Here is a 23400-nt window from a genome sequence, read left to right on the forward strand (position 1 = left end):
GGGCTACTTTGGACATTTTAAAACAAGAATTACAACGAAAATTACAATAAAATTATCATTATCACCAATCAAGTGTATTGTTGATAGTTGGATGGCAAATTTCTGTTTCAAATTTGTTATTTTTTCCGTTTATTTTTTTCAAAAAATCTAAAATCCAAAGAAGCCCCCGGAATCAAAAGAAGCCCCGCACGACGGTAACTTTAGCCGGTTTTAATCAACAATATTAAAATGAATCGAATGCATTCTGATTGTGTCGTTGTGGTCAACATTAGCCATATTTTAAATAACGAGAATGAATGTTTGGATATATAATGTAACTGTGGTGCAAACTCGATTTCTGTATCCGGTAGCTGTCCCCCGGGTTCGGACAATGAGATTTTTCGTTTGATCGGTTTCAGGCCATTAGGGCGAAGGCTTTTCGGCCGAAGGTCATTTGGCCGAATTGCCATTAGGCCGAATTAGCAAAAAGTGAAAAATTAAAAGTTCTTTTTTCACCTTACCCCTTCTTCCTTCTCCCTTCTTGCATCTTCCTTCGTCAATCTGTCTTCTATTTCCTTCTTCTTCATTTTTTTTCTGTTTTTGCCTTTCCTTCATTCTTCTTCCATCTCCTTTGTTACTTATTTCTTCTCCCTTCTTCTTCCTGCATCCTTCTTCCTTAATTTTTCTTCTTTCTTTGTTCTTCTTTCTTCCTTCTTCCTTCCCCCTCTTCCTTCTTCCTCTTTCTTCTTTTCTTTTCCTTTTTCCTTCTTACTTATTCATTCTTCCTTTTTCCTTCTTCCTTTTCTCTTTTCCTTCTTCCTTTTTTCTTTTCCTTCTCCCTTTTTTCTTTTTCCTTCTAACTTCTTTCTTATTCTTTCTTCTTTCTTCCGTTTTCTTCCTTCTTTCAACCATCTTTCCTCTTTATTCTTCTTTCACCCGTCTTTCTTCTTTCTTATTTCTTATTTCTTTTTCCTTCCTCCTTCTTCTTTTTTCCTTTCTCCTTTTTCCTTCTTTCTTTTTTTCTTCTTCCTTCTTGATATGTTGGTTCTTCCTTCTTACTTCTTCCCTCTTCCTTCTCCCTTCTTCCTTCTTTCTTCCTTCTTCTTTCTTCTTTTTTCTTACTTCTTCTGGCTTCCTTCTTCCTACTCCCTTCTCCCTTCTTCCTAGACGTTTGCGATCGAGACACAACCCCGAATACCCTTATCCAGATGATGTGGCAAGCGGTGGAGAAGTAGAATGCAGTCTCTACTGCTACCACTTACCACTCAGATTGCCTGCAGTTTGCATGGCGCGTCGAGCGGCAGTCGACAAGCATGACTAATATGTGATTGGTTAGTTAGAGCGAAAAGGATTGAGCGCGGGGATGTAAGTGAGTGGTCGCACTAGAGTTCTATAAGGGTGCGGCCAGAGTAGACGCGAAGTGCGAAGCGAAGCGAAGCGTCCATACGATTTGACAGCTCCTTATTATTGATTATTATTCCTTTGCGTGCAGTTTTCGCGCGGCGTCTCTGGCAGGCACCTAAAAAGAGTAACGTCTTGTGCCACGTTTGACAACGTTTGGAACGCGCATTTGTATATATTTAACTGACAGACGGTTCTGTTTCAATTCTGACACTTGACGACACTGTTATTATAGTCTCCCCAAGCAACCAAAAGTTCGGATAAGAGGGGGTGTTATAGCTTAATCAGCACGCATTTTAAGTAATTTATTGTATGGTGGGAGCGCGAAAGGAACTTAATGTGAACCAAAAGTGGTTCGGTTAGGAACAAATTTAAGTAAATTCGGAACTTTTGGTTGCTTGGGTCTGTAGTCTGCACTTGCTGAGGAAAGTGTGACATAGCAGGTGAGTGAGCGCGAAGGTGTAAGTACAGACTGCTCAGTGCTCATGCCGACGTAGGAGAACTGTAGAACATAGAGCTTATGGTACCTAATCGCTATCGACACCAAGAGGCATGGCAGAGGAGTGTAGAGTGAGCAGAGCACCCAAGTCAGACTCACATGGTATGTCAGAAGTGAGAACCTCTGTTCACAAATTACGTAACGCTTCTGGGGGAGGGGGGAGGTCCAACTTGTGTTATACTTTGTTACACTAAAGGTGGGGGAGGGGGTGGGTACTACCAAATGTTACGCATAACGCTAATACAAATTTATTTGAATGTCTTTTTTTAATCACTGATTGAAGTAATTGCTGTTTATCATTATCGTATATTAGTCATTATAGAAATCAACCATGCTGACATAGCGGGATTGATATGCGTAAAAATACCAAGCGAATACATATTGTATTTCTCGACACCATAGTTCCGCAAAACTGTAAATGTAAATGGTTATGATAGCATATTTTATTTTCGTTTCTACTAGCTGTATTCTTGATATCCTTGATTTTTAATCATGTGCCGTCCCTATTCAAACATTCAAACAGTTAAAAAAAACTAAAACCCAAATGCTTCAGAAAAAGAAAAAAAATCACAGTTACGCGTTACATGGGGGAGGGAGGGGGTACCAAAAATGTTACTTTTTGTTACGAGGGGGAGGGAGTGGGTCTAAAACTCGGATTTTTGCGTTACGTATTTTGTGAACAGACCCTAAGTAAATCCCACACTGTGTGTCAGATGGAGTGTTTAGGGGTCGTAAACTAATAACTAAGTAAACTAAGCACTTATGGAGGGAGGGGGGTCTGTCATTTTGTTACGTTCCATATAAATAAAAAACGATTTGTATGGGAAAAAATCTTGCAGTTAATCTTACATAGGGGGAAAGACGGCTTTGGCAGGTTTTGTTCTATTATTGGCAGGGGGGTTTTTGTCGGCCAAATTTTATGAAATTTGGCCACAATGTTCTTTGATATGCAAAGAATGTTTAGGCCAAATTTGAGCATAGTCAGACATAAAAAACCCCCCTGCCAATAATAGAACAAAACCTGCCAAAGCCGTCATTCCCCCTAAATAACACTTTAGACAATAATTTATAATGGTTACCGTATCTTTCAAACGTGCAATTATATAGCGAGATTTAGGCTGATATTTTGTAAGCTCTTCCTCTAGAGGACTAAATATAGATATTTGCCCTGCTAGGTAAAGCAGGGGAAATAAGTTTACCTAACTTCCACTACACATTTTCCAAGTTCGAGTTGGGTCTGTTCTCTACGCAAAAATCTCATAAAAAGTAAATGATACCATAGTGCTTAATCGCATCGAAGTCAATTATATAAGACATATTTATGCTATGACGCTACAGCAAGCGGATGAACAGCAGAATGCTACTAACTTGAAAGACAAGGCCATTTACAGCTGCAAACAACCACGATCATGATGCTTGACTCAAATTACCCTATAGCCTATGGAGCCACATTCGGCAGATGGGAAGCCTTCACATTGATTCGGTCGTGGGTGAAAGTATACAATTACTACTGCATGATACCAGACACTGTTTCATCCTGATACGAATGTTGGATTGTATGATTTTTGGTGCGATGCCTTTGCAGTATGCATAACGTGTTACTCGACTGCAAGTTAGAGCTAGTTTTAACAGGGCTTGAATACAGATTTCCAGTAGTCACCTGTTGACCCGTTGAATTCAATTAATCTAAAGCTATGGCTATTTGTATGCGATTTGTTACAACCAGCATGGCGTAGACGCGCAAAGTTGATAAAAGCAATTCTTTCTGCCCTAGATTGAAATTACGGATCTATATTCTACGTTACTTATGTTACAATTCTAAATAAAGATTTAAAAAGAAAAACTGAGGGGGGGGGGGGTTTATGTCCCGGCGAACTTTGTCTCGCCAAAAATTGATAAATTTTTTGAAACATTTTTTTGTTGCGGACACAATTTATGTAGGGTAACCGTACCCTTAGTGGAGGTAGCACCAATAGTGGAGGTAGTGGGGTTTTGAAGAGATTTATCATATTTATAGACTTTACGATGGTTTCAGTTGATGCATCGTGCTTTGAATATCCTGTTAAATGCAACTTACCTTAAGATTTCGCTTTAAAAACTATTGAAAACAATGATTTTTCTTAACAAAATTGACTCCCTTGCACCTATAGTGGTGCAACTGTACCAATAGTGGCGAGTCTCATAAGAAACCAATGGATAGCACCACTATAGGAACTAAAATTAATTTTTACCGCCACTAAAGGAACAGTGTACCCATAGTGGTGCAAGTAATATTTGGTAATTGTTGATGTTAAATGACATCTATCTCATTTTTGTTAGCAAATTTATTAGTTTATCTATTGACTAAGATATCAAAGCTGTAAATTTCCCATAATTATCAATTTTTTAAAAATATTTTCTTTTGTGGATCTACTAATACCTCCACTATTGGTACCGTTACCCTAGATAACAAATCGGGTCTTAAAAATTATTTCTCATTTTTTTTACAGTTTATTTTATATACAGATAATGAAAACTAGCAGAAATTGGGCTGTCTATTCTAGAGTGATGCGCGACAAAAGCCAACTTTGTTTTGTATATATAGATGATCAAAAGTTGAAATTCTCATGCAAATTGTACGAAAAACCATTTCTCGCTTAACTTTTCAAAAGGACCTAAGTAATATTTTTTTTTCATGAATTAATTTGAGTACTGCAATCAAAAGCTTTCATGTTTTTCTGTTGATTGCGCTATTCAAATTAATTCATGAAAAAAATGTTACTTAGGTCCTTTTGAAAGGTTAAGCGAGATTTCATCGAGAAGATTGAGTTTTAATTTTCAAAGGATTCCAGTTTCATCATAACATTTTTCCTCGTCAATAGGTCGATTACGATCGGTTATTGCGCTCAAAAGTTATGAAGGAAATGGTGTGTTGATCCATAGCTTGCTTGGTTGATTCCCTATATACAGAGTTTGCAAGAGCCGTAATGTAGGCAATTATTTATTATGCGTATCACACTACGGCGAAACCGAACGATTGGATCGAGAAAGGCATCGTCACCGCTAGGTGGATTAATCTGGGTTTTTAATCTAAAAATTTGCACTCATGCTTTGCTGTTTGTTTTAACCGTTTTCGCGCGCTTAGAATTTCGATCATCCTCACTATAAATTTGAGTCATTTGACATTGGCAATGAGCATATTTTTACATATTTCTGAAGCGACGTGAAACCACTGAAAATTTCAATTCTTTCCAGACCCAGTAAAAATTTCAAAACCAATCAATCACAAATACATCGGGTTAGATTAATGTAAGATACGGGCCTTCGGCCCACTGTTTCATTTTCTTTGGACATAAAAAGACCTTTGTTTCACGCCCTCTCGACATTTTTGTTTGGTTATGTTACGTGAAACGGAAGTCCTCATCGCTATATTTATTTTCCTCCCGTGTGCTATTTTAGGATAGCGCCCCATCTTCCCATACCGGTGGTTTCTGTTTTAGGTATAGCGACTTCGTAAACATATTGAGTTCTCACCGAGCGTTGCTAAAAGTAGTCATCTTCTTCTTCGATAGCTCTACATTCCAACTGGAACTTTGCTAGCAGCTCAACTTAGTGATCTATTAGCATTTCCTCAGTTATTAATTGAAACTTTTATGTGCCCGCCATTGAATGAGTATGTATTTTTTGTGACAACTATGTTTAAAGAGACTACTCAAAAACACCTTTAACCGAATCGGGAATAGAATTCGCCATCTCCAGCGGGCAATTCTACGCTTTTGCTCGCAAGGTTAGCTGGCGACCCGTCGTAGTACTTAAATTTACATCAAACTTTTTTCATTTTTGCCTTTCTCGTACAACAAAGTTGTACCGAAAGGCTATCATTTCACTCCAAAAATCGAACTGTTTATAAAAGTCTCGGAGACCCATGATGTTGCAATGGAGGGGGAATCTGCTCAACAGACATCCTGGGTTGTCCAGGAAGTGCGGGGTTAGGGACCACCTCCAACAGCAAACGAGGGAGGCAGGACTACATCCCCGACCCGCTAAACCGTTTCCATTGCCGCCAAGCCCATAGTCCCTTCGGTACAACCAGAAAGTAATGCTTCAAAGGGGGGCCAGTGCACAACGCACCCTCGAGGTTAGATGCGTGTCCTTGCAGCAACGAACATCGTGACTCGCTTTTTTAGAAGAACACAAAGGTGTCGTGCCGGCGCATTGCCGGCTTTCCAGGTGGCCTTACCACGCCCTATGTCCTCGGAAGGTGGGAAGAGACGACTTCGCGCCTGCTTACCTCTGCACGACTGGTATCAAAAATGATGATGCCGCGTGCATCCCAAATTGACCTCTCTGCGATAGGGCCTATTCGCCAACACACATCGGGCTATGAAACCCGCCGGGTTGACCGACGCCGCGAAAGCGAGGATACCATGTTGTTCTTTGCGCGGCCACTTGTTCGATAAAAGGATCGAGTTCGACCACAGGGCACCGGTATGACCCATGAAGCCGACTCCGAACCCTTGGACGATCTCTCATTTGCGCGTGAACTAGCCATTTCTCGAGTCCACGCGCCACCTTCTGTGTAGCTCCGAGACGATTTGGACGATAGCCGATAAAACGGCATTCCAGCCAACTTCATCTTTACACATCCTCCGGACTAGGTTGTCCGGAGTAGTGTCCAGCCCACATGTGGCAAGCATGTGGTCACGCATTATGCGAAAACGCGGGTACATGAACAACACATGTTCCGCCGTTTCCTCTAAACCTGCGCACACCGGGCGAGGCCGAGTGTCCGAACCGGTGTAGATCTATATAACGTATCACACAGCATCGGTACTGCCTGAAGCAACCATGGCTTGTAAGGACCTGGGTCAGGTGGAAAGTGATTTCCCCATGGCGCCTACGTACCTATCACCGGTATCAACCTGTGGGTCCATCTACCCTTAGTGGAACTGTCCCACGCACGCTGCCATTTGACCATTGAGGCCAACCTGACAGTCCTACGGATGCCTTTCGTGCCGCGCATTTCGAAGCACTCTATGTCTTTACCGATAACGATATCAATAGGCATCATACCGGTGATGACGCAAAGTGCATCGTGCGACACGGTACTCGCTCGCAACTCTTAGGCAGATGAACCTATACGTACTTTCTAACTTCATTCTGTAGCAGTTAATACGCAGGGCCGTGCCCCAAGCTGGCCCCCCATACCTTAGTATGGACAGAGCGACACTAACCAGAAGCTTGCGCTTGCTGGCATAAACCGCATTGGACATCATACGGGACAATGCCACTATAGCTGTGGAGGCACGCTTGCAGGCGTAATTGACGTGGCTACCAAAGGTGAGCTTATCGTCGATCATTACCTCCAAGAGTTTGATGGAGCGTTCAGAGGTGACCGCGCAGTTGCCTGCCCTTATCACACTCCTCCACAATTGCGATCGAGTGGGCTGAAGTCAACTCCACCTCTTCGATCGATTCGCCGTAGACCTCCAGCGGAATATCGTCAGCGAAGCCGACGATTACCACGCCCACCGGGAACTTCAACCTCAAGACACCGTCGTACATGACGTTCCATATTACCGGACCCAGTATGGAACCTTGCGGAACCCCTGAGGTTATGTCAACGCACTTCCGACCCGCCTCCGTGTCGTAGAAGGAGCTTCCGAGAATCTTGTACAGGTACTCGGGAATTCCAAGACGCAGGAGCGCATCTGCAATAGCTGCCCAACTGGCACTATTGAATGCATTCCTCACGTCGAGAGTCACTACTGCACAATAGCGAACTCCCCTCCTCTTACGCTGGATAGCTATCTCCGCGGATTTGGTAACCGACAAGATAGTGTCTACGGTCTACTTACCCTTTCGGAAGCCAAACTGGTTACTCGATAGACCATTCGCACCCTCCGTGCGTATCAACAACCTGTTGAGGATGATCTTCTCGAGCACCTTCTCCGCCGTATCAAGCAAGCATATTGGTCTATATGCCGACGGATCCCCCGGTGGTTTCCCGCCTTTGGCAATAGGACCAAGCTCTGTCTTTTCCATGCTTCAGGGAAGACTCCCTTATCCAGGCATCTCTGCATGACAGATCTGAACATCTTGGGCCGCTTTGATGGCCAGGTTCGGAATATCATCCAGTCCTGGCGCCTTACCTACACTAAGGGACTGTGCAATCCCCGCAAGTTCCGCCACAGTTACTCTACCCTCGTCGGCCACCCTGGCCCCTGGCAGCTCCACAAAGTGAGGCCAGGGACTTGGTTCATGACGTGGGAAGAGCCCCGCGATGATCCTCTTTAGCATCTCTGGAGACCGCTCTGTAGGGGCCATCGCAGCACGTGTCTTGGCCATTACGACCCTATAGGCGTCACCCCATGGATTCGCGTTGACCTTTTGACACAGGCCCTCGAAGCAGGCTTTTTTGCTTGATCTAATCTCAGTCTTCAGAGCGGCTTTAGCAGCCACGAACGCCACCCGTCGTTCAATACGCTCCTCTTCTGTGCGTACTCGCTGCATCCGCCTCCGTGCCTGTAGGCAGGCGCGGCGCAGGTTCGCAATTGCGAGTCCAGTAAGCCGGTGTCCTCCCATTCCTAGGGTGGACTTTCCTAGGCATGGTGGCATCGCATGCACGCGAGAGCACTGTTACCAGCTGCTCGCCGTTCAGACCGAGAGTATTGTGCTCGCGGCGGAGCGCTTCCTTAAACACCTCGTCGCCGAAGTACGATGTCTTCCACATACGAGGGCTAGGTCTCGCCCCTTTTACCGTCCGCTGAATGCTGGTCGTATAGTCGTATAGTGAATATAACCATCATCTACCATCTAGTTCGACTTACTCGTTTAATAAAGTTTAAAAAAAATCTACCCTCCAGTTCGAACTACTCGTTTGGCCAGAGCTCCAGAACGTAGCGTCGATAATCGACTCGGCCCCGTTCCAGCTGTAGGTACTTTTGGTACCGACATTGGCCAAGTCCACATCCAACATGGTCAGTGATTCCAGAAGGATCTGCCCTCGTTGATTCGTGGAACGGCTTCCCCATTCCACGGTCCAAGCGTTGAAGTCCCCCGCTATCACCACCGGCCTACGCCCCATCAAGTTAGCCGTCAAACAATCCAGCATACAATCGAACTGCTCGATCGACCATCGAGGAGGCGCATAGCAGCTGCAGAAGAAGACCCCGTTGACTTTGGCAATGACGAAGCCCTCGTGTGTCGAAGACACCAACTCTTGGACTGGGTATATCCCCGTTGTCTATATCGCCGCCATTTTAGACCCATCGGTGACCCAATTACCGTTCCTGGCGGGTACCCTGTAAGGATCTGCTATGATGGCGATATCCGTCCTCCATTCAGCAACTGTCTGACACAGCAGTTGCTGGGCTGCATCACAGTGGTTCAGGTTTAGCGGCGTTACCTGCACTGTAATTTGCAGCACGCTTAATTGCCGGGCACTTCGCAGCTTTGCTGGAACAAATCAAACAATTGGGAGGGTTCATGCAGCATTGTGTCTTATGTCCCTCCAATCCGCAGCGTTGGCAGAGCTTGCTTCTGTCAGGGCCTTTGCAGTCCCATTGCTTGTGCCCCGGTTCCAGGCACTTGAAGCAAACTTCGGGTTGCTCGTATATGCTCACAGGGCACACCGATCATCCCACCTTGACGCTCCCTAACTTGACTACCTTGAAGGTGTCTGTCCAGGTCTTTAACCCTTAGATTCACCTCCGCCGTGAGTGCCCTCACCTTGACCGTCTCGCCTAGTACTTCCTCCGCCATTTTTTGTAGGCGGCGCCCTTTTGCGAGACGCCCCGCTTCAGCTCGAGAATCATCTTGCCCATCCGGGTATGTCTTATACGACGTACGTCGGCGCCGAGTTCACCGAGCTTGACGTCACTCCTCATCGCTTTCAAGAGTCCGAGTACTTAGCCTCGTCCGTCTTGATGACTAGGGCATCGGCCCTGGAGCGATTGGCGCCTATCCAGACTTCTTGCTACCCTCATTCGCCTGGGCCTTCTTTTCGGCACAAGTGGGTTTTGATTTTATAATATCTAGAATAAAGTCTATTATTTTATCAGTTTTTCTTAAAGATGAGGTTATTTTTAGCTTATTCCTGGAAGAAGATCAAAATTGTCGAAAATCGACATGGGACTCTTATGTGAATCGCGGCAGAGCAGGTTTATCGGAAAAATATGTAAATTTCATGATTAAATATCAGCCTTATAGGTACATTTTCGCAGCTAGATTTGCGTTTTTCTGTTAGAAGTCAGTGGCTATTCCTCTTTCTCGCATAATATTATATCATTTTCACTGGATCTATTTCGGATCTCCAGTGCCTGATTTGGCCAACTTTTTAAAAATTGTCTTTAAACAAAATCGATCAATTTCAGAAGTGAATTTGTCTAAATAGTGAGTATATCCTTATAAAAGCTAAAACATCGCCAAAGTTACAAAAATATTTTCAATTAATGGTCACATATGAAGACCAATATCCAAAATCGGCACTGAACCCGTGGATTACATGATTGATTAAACTACTTGGATCTTAATGTTAATCAATAATGAGGAAATAACTGCGTGATAAACAACTAAAGCTCAGATATACTTACCATTTTTAAGCACATATTCCTATCTTCCATATCTTGAGAAAGGGAGAATTTTTTTTTTGAGTGGGGAGCTTTGGCAATTTTTAAATCTTTACCACAAACTTTGTACAATGCTGAAACGCAATATGTTTTACAAAAAAAAAACTTTTAAAGTTGGAACAGAAATCAATAAGCCTCATCATCAAGCCCAACTGAGTTTTAGCCACTGGCTTCTTCTATATAAAAAAGCTTCCATAATAACGTAAATCTAGCTGCTGTAATGTGTCTATAAGGCTGATATATTTAATGATTTTAATTTTAAATCATCGTGTGCTCATTTAGGAGCTTATTATTTTTTTTTAATTTCGTAAAATATCATCTCAAGATGTTAGCAAGTACCTAAATGTAAAACGTAAAACAGTAAACTTCAATGAAAAGTGACGGCAGGTATTCCTGGCAAGGATGCCGATCGCAACATGGTTTCAAAAAGCATCGAAGGGCTGTTCATATTACACGTGGACCGGTTTTGATCAATTTTAGACATGTAAAAATATGTAATACATTTTACTATGCAGCTATTTTAAATTGAATTAATGTTAAATTTGCTGCTTTAGAGGAACTGCCCGTCAGATCTGCAACTTGCATAACGAGTTTTATTATTATCAATTGAAAATAAGAGTATCTTTGATAATATAAGATAGTAAAACTAAATCCAAACAGTAAAAATAGATAAGGGAAATGACGGATTTTTACAGATTTTGTCTTATTATTGTTAGATGGTTGTCTCATGTACCAAAGAAAGCTGCAGCCAAGTTTCAGAATTTTTGAATATTACAGAACCCCTTGTCAATACCTAATAGAACAAAATCTGCCAGAGCCGTAATTTCCCCTTTTTCTTCAGTTCCTAAGTAAAGTAAAAAAGTATAATATTGAAGTACCTGCAATAGAGAATCCATTTGGGAATATTATCCCATTTTTGAGGATATGCACAGAGTATGAAAAGTTTCAATCATTACTGAATCATGACAATGATTTATAGCTGCTTGCAACTCCGAAGCCGAGGAAAGAAAACTGCAAACTTCAGCAATAATCACTTTACACAGATATTCAATACTGAATATGCAGCTAACTTATAACATTTTAATTTCTCGTTTGATAACACACTTAGTAACAGTTTTGTGTCATTTAAATATACTTGACTAGAGATGGAAAACAGCGAATGATCCAAGAAATAATTGCTTTTTACATGTCAACCTATATAAGTGCTTTGAAAGATGCAAACTATTTGTACGCCTGCGTTGTAAAAATCAATAAACGATACAGAGATTGCATTTTTACAGCAGCGGAATGTAAACAACTTCATGTTATGAAGTGTTGAGGATGGTTGCAAACTAATTACTAACATTTTACTGATAAGGTATGTTATCCTATATGGATTTTGCTTACAAGTGATTCGGTTACACAAATTTCGAATTTTTCAATCCTTTTTTTCCAAACATTGTTCAGAAACACCTGGAAAACGTGGAAAACCGCCCAACAGTTTGACAAACAGCTGTATTTAATTCTGTTGAAGTAGATATTAAAATATTTGAATGTTTGAGTATGCACATATTTGTATTGACGAATCCAAGTTAAAATAAGAAGAAGACAAATGACGGTAGTAACTTCGGCAGATATTTTTTTTTACTAATTTTATTTGCTAATTATCTAATATATGCATTCATCTCCTAGACTAGGTGTTCCGTGTTTTCTTAACACTATCATCCTTATTTGCTATGTTACATTTTTAGTTAATATTAATACATTTCAATTGCCTCTGGCACTTAGGATTAAGAAGAATTGAACCATGTAGGAGTTACAATGTTTTAAACTTAAACTAAACTTAACCTAATTAATACTAAGGGTACAAGGAGCTAATCGTTACAATAGAAAATTGCAACGATTTTCGTCTAAAATTGGAAATATTTTATTGGACATTGGTTGCAATGTCTCAATATTAGAAATTCTATGAAGTTCTTTGGTACTATACCACGGAGCGGAGGCAACTTCAGAATCATTTTCAAAATTTTATTTTGAATCCTCTGGAGTGCCTTCTTTCTGGTATTGCAGCAACTAGTCCATGTTGGCACAGCATACAACATGGCTGGTCTAAAAATTTGTTTGTAAATCAAAAGTTTGTTCTTAAGACAAAGTTTTGATTTTCTGTTTATAAGTGTCTACACTTAATATATTTGTTCAATGTGACTTTTAAAAGGTAATTTTTGATACTTAGCTTCGCAAGACCAATTAATTGGAACTCCATTCATAGTATACAATATATATGTCTGCATATGTCTGTCACAATATGTCTGCTTATGTGGGAAAATTATAAGCTGAGTTTTGGAAGCATTCGGGGAAATTTTCCATTTTGACTTTTACGAGCTGCTGTCAATGATTTTCTTGTAAAATTTTGGCTGATGATTCGATGGATTTCGGCATATTTTAAAATTAGTCAGAAGAAAAAAAAATCGACGTGTGGTTTACGATGTTCACCGTTATATATGTGGTTCATGAAGCACTGAAGACTATACTTAGCAGATCTAGACGCCAAAGGAACATGGATCTGAAACATCGGGAGTTTGGAGTTGGAATGTACTTCATCAACTGCTCAACATATGTTTTCTCAAGAGGCCAGGATGTCGCTGATGGTTCAATACAGCATTATCTTGGCATCGAAACCGAGAGATGTCCGTTGAAAGAAAGTAGAAAATGGAGCACATGTAAAGAAGATACATGTGTGGTGTACACCTGGAGCTACATTCTGAAGATTAGGAAGCATGTCAAGAGTCCGACAGATGATCATCACGCGCAATAATGGCGAAATTCAAATTGCAACGCACTTCGATACAGCAACCTGCAAGATACAGTGGTGTCTCTTTGAGATTGGTACTCGTAAGTGATATCCAAATTCGGTAAGTTTTCAAAAAAATTTCTTATGAATCCAAACAACGGAACATCGTTCACATCTACTTCCTATGATTACGAGATTTACTGCATGATTCGTGATTCGATTAGCACCCAGAACAATCGCGTGCTTTGAAATATTTTGTTTTGCTCATGCAGTCCTAAATCCTAAATAGTGCGCAATTTGATCGTGTTTCGATAAGCATGCAGAGCGAGATCCGATTTTCTACTGCTTTGTATGGTCGATAAGCAGCTAAAATTATAAATGTTTGTTTGGAGAGTCATCGAAAGGGCAGAAGAATTTCAATATAAACTCATACATCGTATGATGTGGGGTAGTGCATTTTCCATTATGCTAATGGGAACTCGGGGACATTGTGTACATTTTAATGAAAATTCTTTTACAGAAAATACATGTTCAAACATTTACGAATAGTTGATGTAGTTCCATTAAGTAGCATTTGAGTGGCGATGTTATTTCCGAAGACGCAACTGGTGGTAGTTATGGGGCGTACATGCTCCTATAATTTAAACTATATTAGTGGAAAATGCCAATCGCTGAAATTCTTGCCTGTTGTTGAACGCCCATAACAAATGCATATTTTTCCTTCATACTTTCATGTTTTTGACGTAGAACTACGTCTGTCTTTTCTATATTGGGGTACACTTTACGATTGCAAAAAATTGAAAATCGTCACGAAAATATGATAGACTTTGATCGGTAATATCTCAGCCGTTTCTAGATGGATTTTCAATTTTCTTGGACCATTCGATCAAGGAAGAGTCAACGCTCCAACGCTCCGATGTACACTGAAGTCGTTTATTACGCGGTTATTTTTACAGGAATCGTTTTTAATGCAATTTTTTATTTACTCGAGTTTCTGGATTTCCGCGGTTCCTTCAGACATATTTTGGGATTTACGCGGTTTTTTACGTTGTTTTAATTTACGCGGCCCATATCTTCCGCGTAAAAACCGACTCTAGTGTGTTACAATATCTATGTATGATAATATTTACTAAAACTTGCTAACAGTTTAGCACTTGGTTTCGGTCAATCAGTCAATCTCGTAAGTGCATCGGAAGCTTCTTCTTCCATAGCACTACATTCCAACTAGAACTTGGCCTGCTTTTCAGCTTAGTAATTTATCAGCATTTCTTTAGTTATTCATTGAAAGTTTTTTTTTTATGTCCGCCATTGCAGGGCTTTTAGCTGGTGCAGTTCGTTTATGCTAACTTAAACGTGCGTTTTCCTTGGAAAGCTTTGGGTTCATTTGACGTCTGATGATGCAGTAGAGGGGCTCAGAATCTTCTTCGCTGCTGAAGTGAATGCGTTTTTGCTGATTCGTAGGTGTCTGCCGGAGTAAACGCTAAGTCCGACGCAATTCACGTGAAGGAATAATAATTATTATCAATAACGCCGTTGACAGCCCAGCTTTCGCAATGGGTTTTTCTGTAATGAGCCATCACGGGCTTGGACTGACTTAGCGATGGGTGGTAAGTCTCTGTAGCAGTTTGCGTCGGTGATGGTTGCAGCTGTACACTATTAGCCAGGCTTGTGCTTTCCAAATTGTGTAATCGATTATTATTTAAAATAATATAAACCTAATTAATACCAATTTAATGTCAACAATGAAGTTCAATAGGATGTTTGGCATTGTTACCAATGCTTCAAATCGAGATACAATTATCGAACGATTTTTACTCTCTAGCGAGTTTTTATCAATTGGTAATTTGGATATGTGAACGGTTGGGAGTGTTGTTCATCCTCGATTATTTGAAAAATTTATTTTTATCTTCATTTTCAAATGTTGGTCCAAAAATTATATACATCACATCGAAAGCAGATTCAGTCTGGGCTTGAAAAACGTTTGCTTTAATCTCATCGCACAGAATAGTCGAAATTACATACAGCTACGTAGATTACATACAGCTACGTAGTTCAACGTCACCTTTGCGTACAACCCGATTGGGCTGAACCTTTAAGTTTTTTCATCTCAAAATTTGATATTATCATGTTTTGATCTTTTAGTATGTATTATTAGTTTTTGGTGGATATTTAAACATTATCATAGTTCCATTGCAATCAATTTGTTACTAAAGGGTTTGTTGGCGATACAGTATAGAATTTGGCAACCTTGTCTGATGATGCGAAGTTGAAATAGAATAATGCCATGTCAATAGCGATAACAGCAATAACGACAATAGCGAGTTGATTGAATTGCAACGATATAAAGTGACTGCATGCACAGTGCTGATGAATTTATAGTGTATAATTATCATAAAAATAGTTTAAAAATCCTATAACTAATTGAATTCTATTGTAATAGGTCGATCAGTGGATAGTTTATAGCTCTGGGTACAGTGGCAGTGGAAACCTCAGAAGATTCACTTAAATAATTAGTTTCAAGTGTAACTTGTAGGTTAGATCAAATGTAGAGCTGAAGATTATTTTCTAAAAGATAAAACTATGTTTCCATAGGTATCCCAGGTACCACGTCCAACTAGAAGCTAACATCCTTATCAGCTACTGATAAATAATCCAGTTGTATGCAATATCTATAATCTATCTTGCTCACATAACTAAATTGTTGTGCATCTTATAGGAAGAAACCGAGTTATAAATTAGATACCTTGTTCACGGAATAGGAATCGCCTAATATCAAACCGAATTTGTAAGATTTCCCATACATTTCTTCAAATTGAAATTCTAATTAATAAATATGCATTTTAGCTTAAAGCATCACGCTAAACAGAACCGGTGTTGTATCATTCCTGAACAAAATCTTTAAGAAATTCGACAAGGATGTCGAAGACAAGTTCATCTCATGACTCGTACACCTGCGCTGGATGTGATCGTCCCGACACTGCTGACGATATAGTACAATGTGATAAGTGTACTGCTTGGTGGCATTTCTCTTGTGCCAAGGTCGACGCCTCTGTGGCAGATCATTCCAATTGGATTTGCACCAAATGTTTACCATCTCCAATGCGTCCCCCGCGATCCATCTCGAACCAAACGATGTCGTCGAACCGAAGAGCTCTGCTAGCAATTAGTTTACAACGGCTAGCAGAGGAAAAAGAGCTACGGAAAAAAGAATTAGAGATAAGTATGGAGAAAGAGTTCGTGAAGGCTAAATACGATCTGCTGGAACAGTGTGCGATGGATGAAGAAACCGAAACACGAAGCGTACGTAGCAGAATAGAAGAAATAGAAGCTCGTGACCGAGAAAAGCTCGTAACTGATTGGGTAGGTCAAGTAGCAGCGTCTCTCCCAGAGTGCAACTCGCGCACTGAACCGAAATCCCTCTCTGTACGTACAAAGGTAAATATAGACGATCGATTGCTTGAGAAAGAAGAAGGGGCTGTAGGTACAACCAAAACAAACGACCCTCTCAGTCACTCCATGCCTGCGATAGTATCAATAGATCGGTCTGCTGATGACGATCAGTTGAATAACAAAGTGTCACCAAAGCGCACTGTCGTTATCAAACGGAGCCGAACAGAGCCCAAGAAAATTGAAGTACCAAAACCTATACCAGATGACTTCATTATGCTTAAATCGCAACTTAAGAAATGTCAAGAGGATTCGATGAATGATCGCCAGGCTTTGCAGGATCTTCAAGAACAGCTTCGCAAATGCCGACTGGAGTTACAGCAGCGTAAATCAGATTCACATCCTATGTGGCCATTACGAGATGAGTCGAGAGGGGCGATTCCGAAATCTAATTCGTTAGGACAAGCCCTTGTGGAACCTTCATCTCAGTCCAATTGGAATCATGCTAGAGTTTCCGAAAAACCCGTTCAGGTTGGTGAAACTCGCGATCTCAATTCACCGGACCCTTTCCAAGGTCAGCGTACAGAAGAGCAGCAGCGTAGTAGATTCGCGCGCTCAACGGCGATCGGATTAGTCAGTACCCCACAGCAACCACAATTAGGATGTAGCAGTCATGAAGCTGAAAGATTGCTTCTGGAGGTACATCGACCGTCACCAGAGCAGCTGGCGGCAAGACAGGTTATGCCGAAAGATCTGCCAGATTTTTACGGTGACCCCGAAGAGTGGCCGTTATTTATTAGCAGCTACCGCAATAGTACTTCTGCTTGTGGATACACCAGAGTGGAAAACCTGGCACGGTTGCAACGATGCCTTAAGGGCAATGCACTGAAATCGGTACGATACAATTTGCTTGATCCAGATTCCGTACCTGAAGTTATTCGTATGCTGCAAACTCTCTATGGGCGTCCAGAAGTCATAATCGCCAAGTTGATAAAAACTGTCCGTGAAACCCCGGCACCAAAGTCAGAGCGGTTAGAGACCCTCATCGATTTCGGCTTGGCCGTCAGAAACTTAGTCAGTCATCTAATTGCTGCTGATCAAAGAACACACCTATCCAATCCCGTTCTCTTGCAAGAGCTGGTGGAAAAGCTGCCAGCCGGTGTGAAGATGCAGTGGGCTCAGCATTTAGTGCAATACCCGCAACCAACACTACAAATATTCAGCAGCTTCATGTCATCCGTGGTGGAGTCAGTAAGCAAAGTAGTACTTTATTCCGGAAATCAAGGCCAAGGGCACAAGCCAGAAAAACAAAAGCCAAGGGAGAAAGGATATATGCATTCGCATGCAGAGGCCACTGAGCCTATACTGACAAAACAAAATGATACTCAAAAATCTTGCCTAGTATGTGGTAAAAATGGCCATCGTGTCAAAGATTGCTACTCTTTCAAGAATAGCAGCACTGAAGGTCGGTGGAAAACCGTCACGTCATTGAAGCTCTGTCGATGCTGTTTGAGCCAACATGGGCGCAGAGCATGTAGGACGTCAAATCGATGCGAGGTCAACGGGTGTCAGTTAAGGCACCACCCGCTGTTACACACCACCACCAAAATCATTAATAGTAACTTGACCTTCGCCGAAAACCACACTTATCATCACTGCGGACAATCCGTGCTATTCCGTATCATTCCGGTGACCGTATCCGGACCGTTCAAAACTATTGATACCTTCGCTTTCCTTGACGAAGGTTCATCGGCAACATTGTTAGAGCAGAATCTGGCAGATCAATTGGATCTGCGGGGACCTATAGCTCCCCTCTGTTTGAAATGGACTGCGGATATGTTCCGCTCAGAGGAAAGCTCGCAGATAGTTTCGATTGAAATATCGGAACTAGGACGTAAGAAGAAATATCGATTGGACAACGCTAGAACCGTGGATCGTCTGAATCTACCATCTCAAACTCTTCACTTTGAAGAACTTCAGACGAAGTATCAGCATCTAACTGGATTACCGATTCGCAGCTACAAGAGAGCGGTTCCAAAATTGCTAATCGGTTTGCGTAATCTATCGCTGGCGGTGCCACAAAAAATCAAAGAAGGAAGAGGAGGACCAATAGCAGTGAAAACACGCATAGGTTGGTGTGTATATGGGAGCATGTCGGACAACTGTGAAGCAAACCATTTCAACTACCATATTTGCGAGTGCGACCCCGGAGAAAAAATAGACTTCTTGCTTCGTGAATACTTTGATGCAGAAGAAGTTGGATTGAGGAAGATGGAACATCTTGAGTCAGATGATGCGAAAAGAGCACGGAGGATTCTGGAACAAACAACTCGTAGAGAAGGTAACCGTTTCGCAACAGGGCTGTTGTGGAAACACGATGAAATCGAGCTTCCCGACAGCTTCCCAATGGCTCTACAACGATTGAAATGTTTGGAGAGACGTATGAACCGTGACCCTTTTCTGAAAGAAAACCTGCACAAACAACTGCAGGAATATCAGGACAAAGGTTATGCGCACCCTGCCACCGAAGCGGAGTTGAACGAGACCGATCCCAGGCGAACATGGTACCTTCCGTTGGGTGCCGTTATTAATTCTAAGAAGCCAACGAAGGTACGATTGATTTGGGACGCAGCAGCGAAAGTTGAAGGGGTGTCGCTGAATACATTTCTTCTGCCAGGACCCGATCTTCTCGTACCACTACCCTCGGTTCTGTTCCGTTATCGCCAATTTCCAGTGGCAGTCTGCGGTGACCTAAAAGAAATGTTTCATCAAATAAAGGTCATCGCAGCTGACCGTCAAGCCCAGCGTTTTCTATGGCGCGATACCATTGATGAACCCCCAAAAATTCTCGTGATGGATGTCTTGACTTTTGGATCGACCAGCTCACCTTCATCTGCTCAATTCATAAAGAATAAAAATGCGCAAGAGCATGAGGCTCAGTTCCCAAGGGCGACAGAAGGAATCATGAAATCACATTACGTGGATGATTACCTCGATAGTTTCGAGAGTATGCAGCAAGCCAAACTAGTTACAGAGCAGGTTCGTTATGTACACAGCAAGGGCGGATTTGAAATCCGTAATTGGTTAAGCAATGAGAAGGAAGTTTTGGAACATCTGGGTGAGTGCTCAAAGGTAACGACAAAAGACTTGACAGCTGCAGGAGATGGTGAATCGGAGAGAGTGTTGGGAATGCTCTGGCACACCGAAACGGATATGCTGGGGTTTTCTACCATGTTTCGGACCGAAATAGATGCTCTCATCCGTTCGAGAAGTAGACCGACCAAAAGACAAATACTCAGGACCGTAATGAGCCTTTTCGATCCGCTCGGGCTCCTTGCGTCTTTCTTGGTGCACGGCAAAATAATCATGCAGGATGTATGGCGAAGCGGTATCAAGTGGGACGAATATGTGGATGAACGGATCGAGCGACGATGGGAAAAATGGATCGAGTTATTGGACGTAGTAGAAACAATACGGATACCTCGATGTTACTTCGCAAAAGTTTGCACTAAACAATATGAAACGCTGCAAGCACATTTGTTCGTCGATGCCAGTGAGGCGGCATATTCTGCTGTTGTATACTTCAGGATTATTGACACAGAAGGCATTCCACAATGTTCACTCGTGACAGCAAAAACAAAAGTTGCTCCGTTAAAGTATGTATCAGTTCCGCGCTTGGAGTTGATGGCCGCTGTCCTGGGAGCTCGTTTGCTAACGTTCGTGGAAGCAAATCACACGATTCCCGTTCAACAACGCTTCTGCTGGTCTGATTCCAATACAGTCTTGGCCTGGCTTCGCTCTGAACATCGCCGCTATAAGCAATTCGTTGCTTGTCGCGTAGGAGAAGTCTTAACGTTAAGCAAGGTGAACGAGTGGCGGTGGGTTCCAAGCAAACTTAACGTCGCAGATGAGGCTACCAAATGGGGTAGAGGGCCTTGCTTCGATGCCTGTAGTCGTTGGGTTCAAGGACCAGAGTTTTTGAGCATGCCGGAGGAGTTTTGGCCGAAGATTATTTCTCCAATTATCTCCACAGAAGAAGAATTACGTCCGTGTCACTTGTTTCACGAAGTAGTTACACCATTCATCGATTTCGAACGCTTCTCCAACTGGAAGCGACTACTGCGAGCGGTTGCATTCGTTTTCCACCTTTTCGCCGTCTATAAAGCCAATAAATCAAATTCAAAAGTGGGAAATGAACCGACTCATGAAGATTTGAAAGCAGCGGAAACCCAAATATGGAAGATGGTACAATGGTCCATCTTTCCGGACGAAATGTCTATCATGTCAGAAAATAAACATCTTCCGGTAAACCAGCAAAGTTCACTTGCGAAGTCAAGCTCTCTTTACAAACTCACGCCTATGCTGGACCCAACTGGAGTTCTGCGTATAGACAGCCGCACTGCAGCGGCACGTGTTGATTCATTTGACCTCAAGTATCCTGTCATTCTACCACGAAAACACTATGTTACTTTCTTAATTGTGGATTACTACCATAGGAAGTACCTTCACTGTAATGCAGAGACAGTCGTAAATGAACTCCGTCAGAAATATTATATTCCACGGATTCGAGTCGTCGTACGGACAGTGACAAGAACTTGTCAATTTTGCAAGATATATAAGTCGCAACCTGCTGTACCAAGAATGGGTCCACTACCTCAAGCTCGTTTGTCTCCCGGAGTGCGGCCGTTCAGCTATATCGGGATCGATTACTTCGGTCCAATTCTCGTCAAAGTAGGTCGGGCAAATGCAAAAAGATGGGTCTGTCTCATCACATGTTTAACGATCCGTGCTGTTCATGTGGAGGTCGCGTACGACCTCTCTACTCTTTCATGCATAGCTTGCATCCGCAGATTCATATGCCGTAAAGGAGCACCATTAGAGATATACTCCGATAATGGTCGGAATTTCGTCGGAGCAGATAGTATTCTACAAGAACAGATTAGGCGCATCGACGAATCTGCTGCAGCAACGTTTACGAATGCGGAGACGAAGTGGTTCTTCATACCACCATCCGCTCCCCATATGGGAGGCTCATGGGAGCGCCTGGTACGCTCAGTCAAGACAGCGCTAATGCATATACCAAAGGACAGGAAATTCGACGATGAGGCTTTACTGACTCACTTGATGGAGGCTGAGTCTATCGTAAACTCCCGTCCTCTTACATACTTGCCGCTTGATTCCCCGGAGCAAGAGGCGCTAACCCCAAACCATTTTCTTCTGGGCAGTTCAAATGGCGTTAAACAACCATCAGTCGAGTTGGGGTGTCCCAACAAAATACTTCGCAACACTTGGGTTCTTATTCAAGAGAACTTGGACCATTTCTGGAAACGGTGGATACGGGAATACCTCCCAGTGCTGACGAGGCGAACCAAATGGTTTGGCGAAGCAAGATCTGTCAATGCCGGGGACTTAGTGGTCATCATCGAGGACAACAAACGAAATGGGTGGACGCGTGGACGAGTTCTGGATATAGTAAAAGGGAGAGATGGCCGAGTTCGCCAGGCTGTAATACAGACCTCAAACGGATTGTTTCGAAGACCGGTTTCAAAATTAGCAGTATTGGATGTCGCAAGTCCTAGTAACGATGGTGTTATCACTCATCCTTACGGGGAGGGGAATGTTGGCGATACAGTATAGAATTTGGCAACCTTGTCTGATGATGCGAAGTTGAAATAGAATAATGCCATGTCAATAGCGATAACAGCAATAACGACAATAGCGAGTTGATTGAATTGCAACGATATAAAGTGACTGCATGCACAGTGCTGATGAATTTATAGTGTATAATTATCATAAAAATAGTTTAAAAATCCTATAACTAATTGAATTCTATTGTAATAGGTCGATCAGTGGATAGTTTATAGCTCTGGGTACAGTGGCAGTGGAAACCTCAGAAGATTCACTTAAATAATTAGTTTCAAGTGTAACTTGTAGGTTAGATCAAATGTAGAGCTGAAGATTATTTTCTAAAGATAAAACTATGTTTCCATAGGTATCCCAGGTACCACGTCCAACTAGAAGCTAACATCCTTATCAGCTACTGATAAATAATCCAGTTGTATGCAATATCTATAATCTATCTTGCTCACATAACTAAAAAGTTGTGCATCTTATAGGAAGAAACCGAGTTATAAATTAGATACCTTGTTGACGGAATAGGAATCGCCTAATATCAAACCGAATTTGTAAGATTTCCCATACATTTCTTCAAATTGAAATTCTAATTAATAAATATGCATTTTAGCTTAAAGCATCACGCTAAACAGAACCGGTGTTGTATCATTCCTGAACAGGGTTTTTATAGCAGCTAGAAGTTACATATAAGACAATTTCTACATTATTTGGGAATTTTGTTTATGGAAAGCATGTGTCGTAGAGTACTCATGCATATCCATTAGGGAAAGATCATCGCTACCGCCTGTTGGTGGTACAGCTAAAAATCATGTTAAAATTCGTATCTGTATTTTTTGTTGACAAAATTATGATTTTTATCTTTGCCGAAGTTTCTTCTGTAACCAATAAGGGAAGTGACTATTGACATGTGACACATGACATGCAATTATTTTTTTTTCTTTCTTGTTTCAGAGAGCGAGTATTGGCGCTTAAACCTAGGCTAATTAGCCAGGGCAAGTCTAATACCTTGTCCCACCCCAAGAAGAAGCAACACTATGGAGAACGGAGTGACGTAAATTTCTTAGCATTGTCACTCCCAACGTCTGTACAAACTTATATCATTTGCTTATGATGATATTCCT

General features: G+C 41.9%; 1 protein-coding gene across 1 annotated transcript in view; it reads right to left on the bottom strand.

Annotated features, from left to right (window-relative positions):
• Nucleotides 1–11688, bottom strand: part of LOC134211836 (polypeptide N-acetylgalactosaminyltransferase 2-like) — a 39562-nt gene extending 27874 nt beyond the window's left edge. Inside the window, exon 1 of the mRNA XM_062689127.1 lies at nt 11367–11688. The gene's annotated coding sequence lies outside the window, so the exon portion shown is untranslated. The remainder of the gene's footprint in view (nt 1–11366) is intronic.
• Between the last annotated feature and the right edge of the window lie 11712 nt (nt 11689–23400).

The sequence above is a fragment of the Armigeres subalbatus genome, chromosome 2 (genome assembly GCF_024139115.2).
Source record: "Armigeres subalbatus isolate Guangzhou_Male chromosome 2, GZ_Asu_2, whole genome shotgun sequence".
Lineage (NCBI taxonomy): Eukaryota > Metazoa > Arthropoda > Insecta > Diptera > Culicidae > Armigeres > Armigeres subalbatus.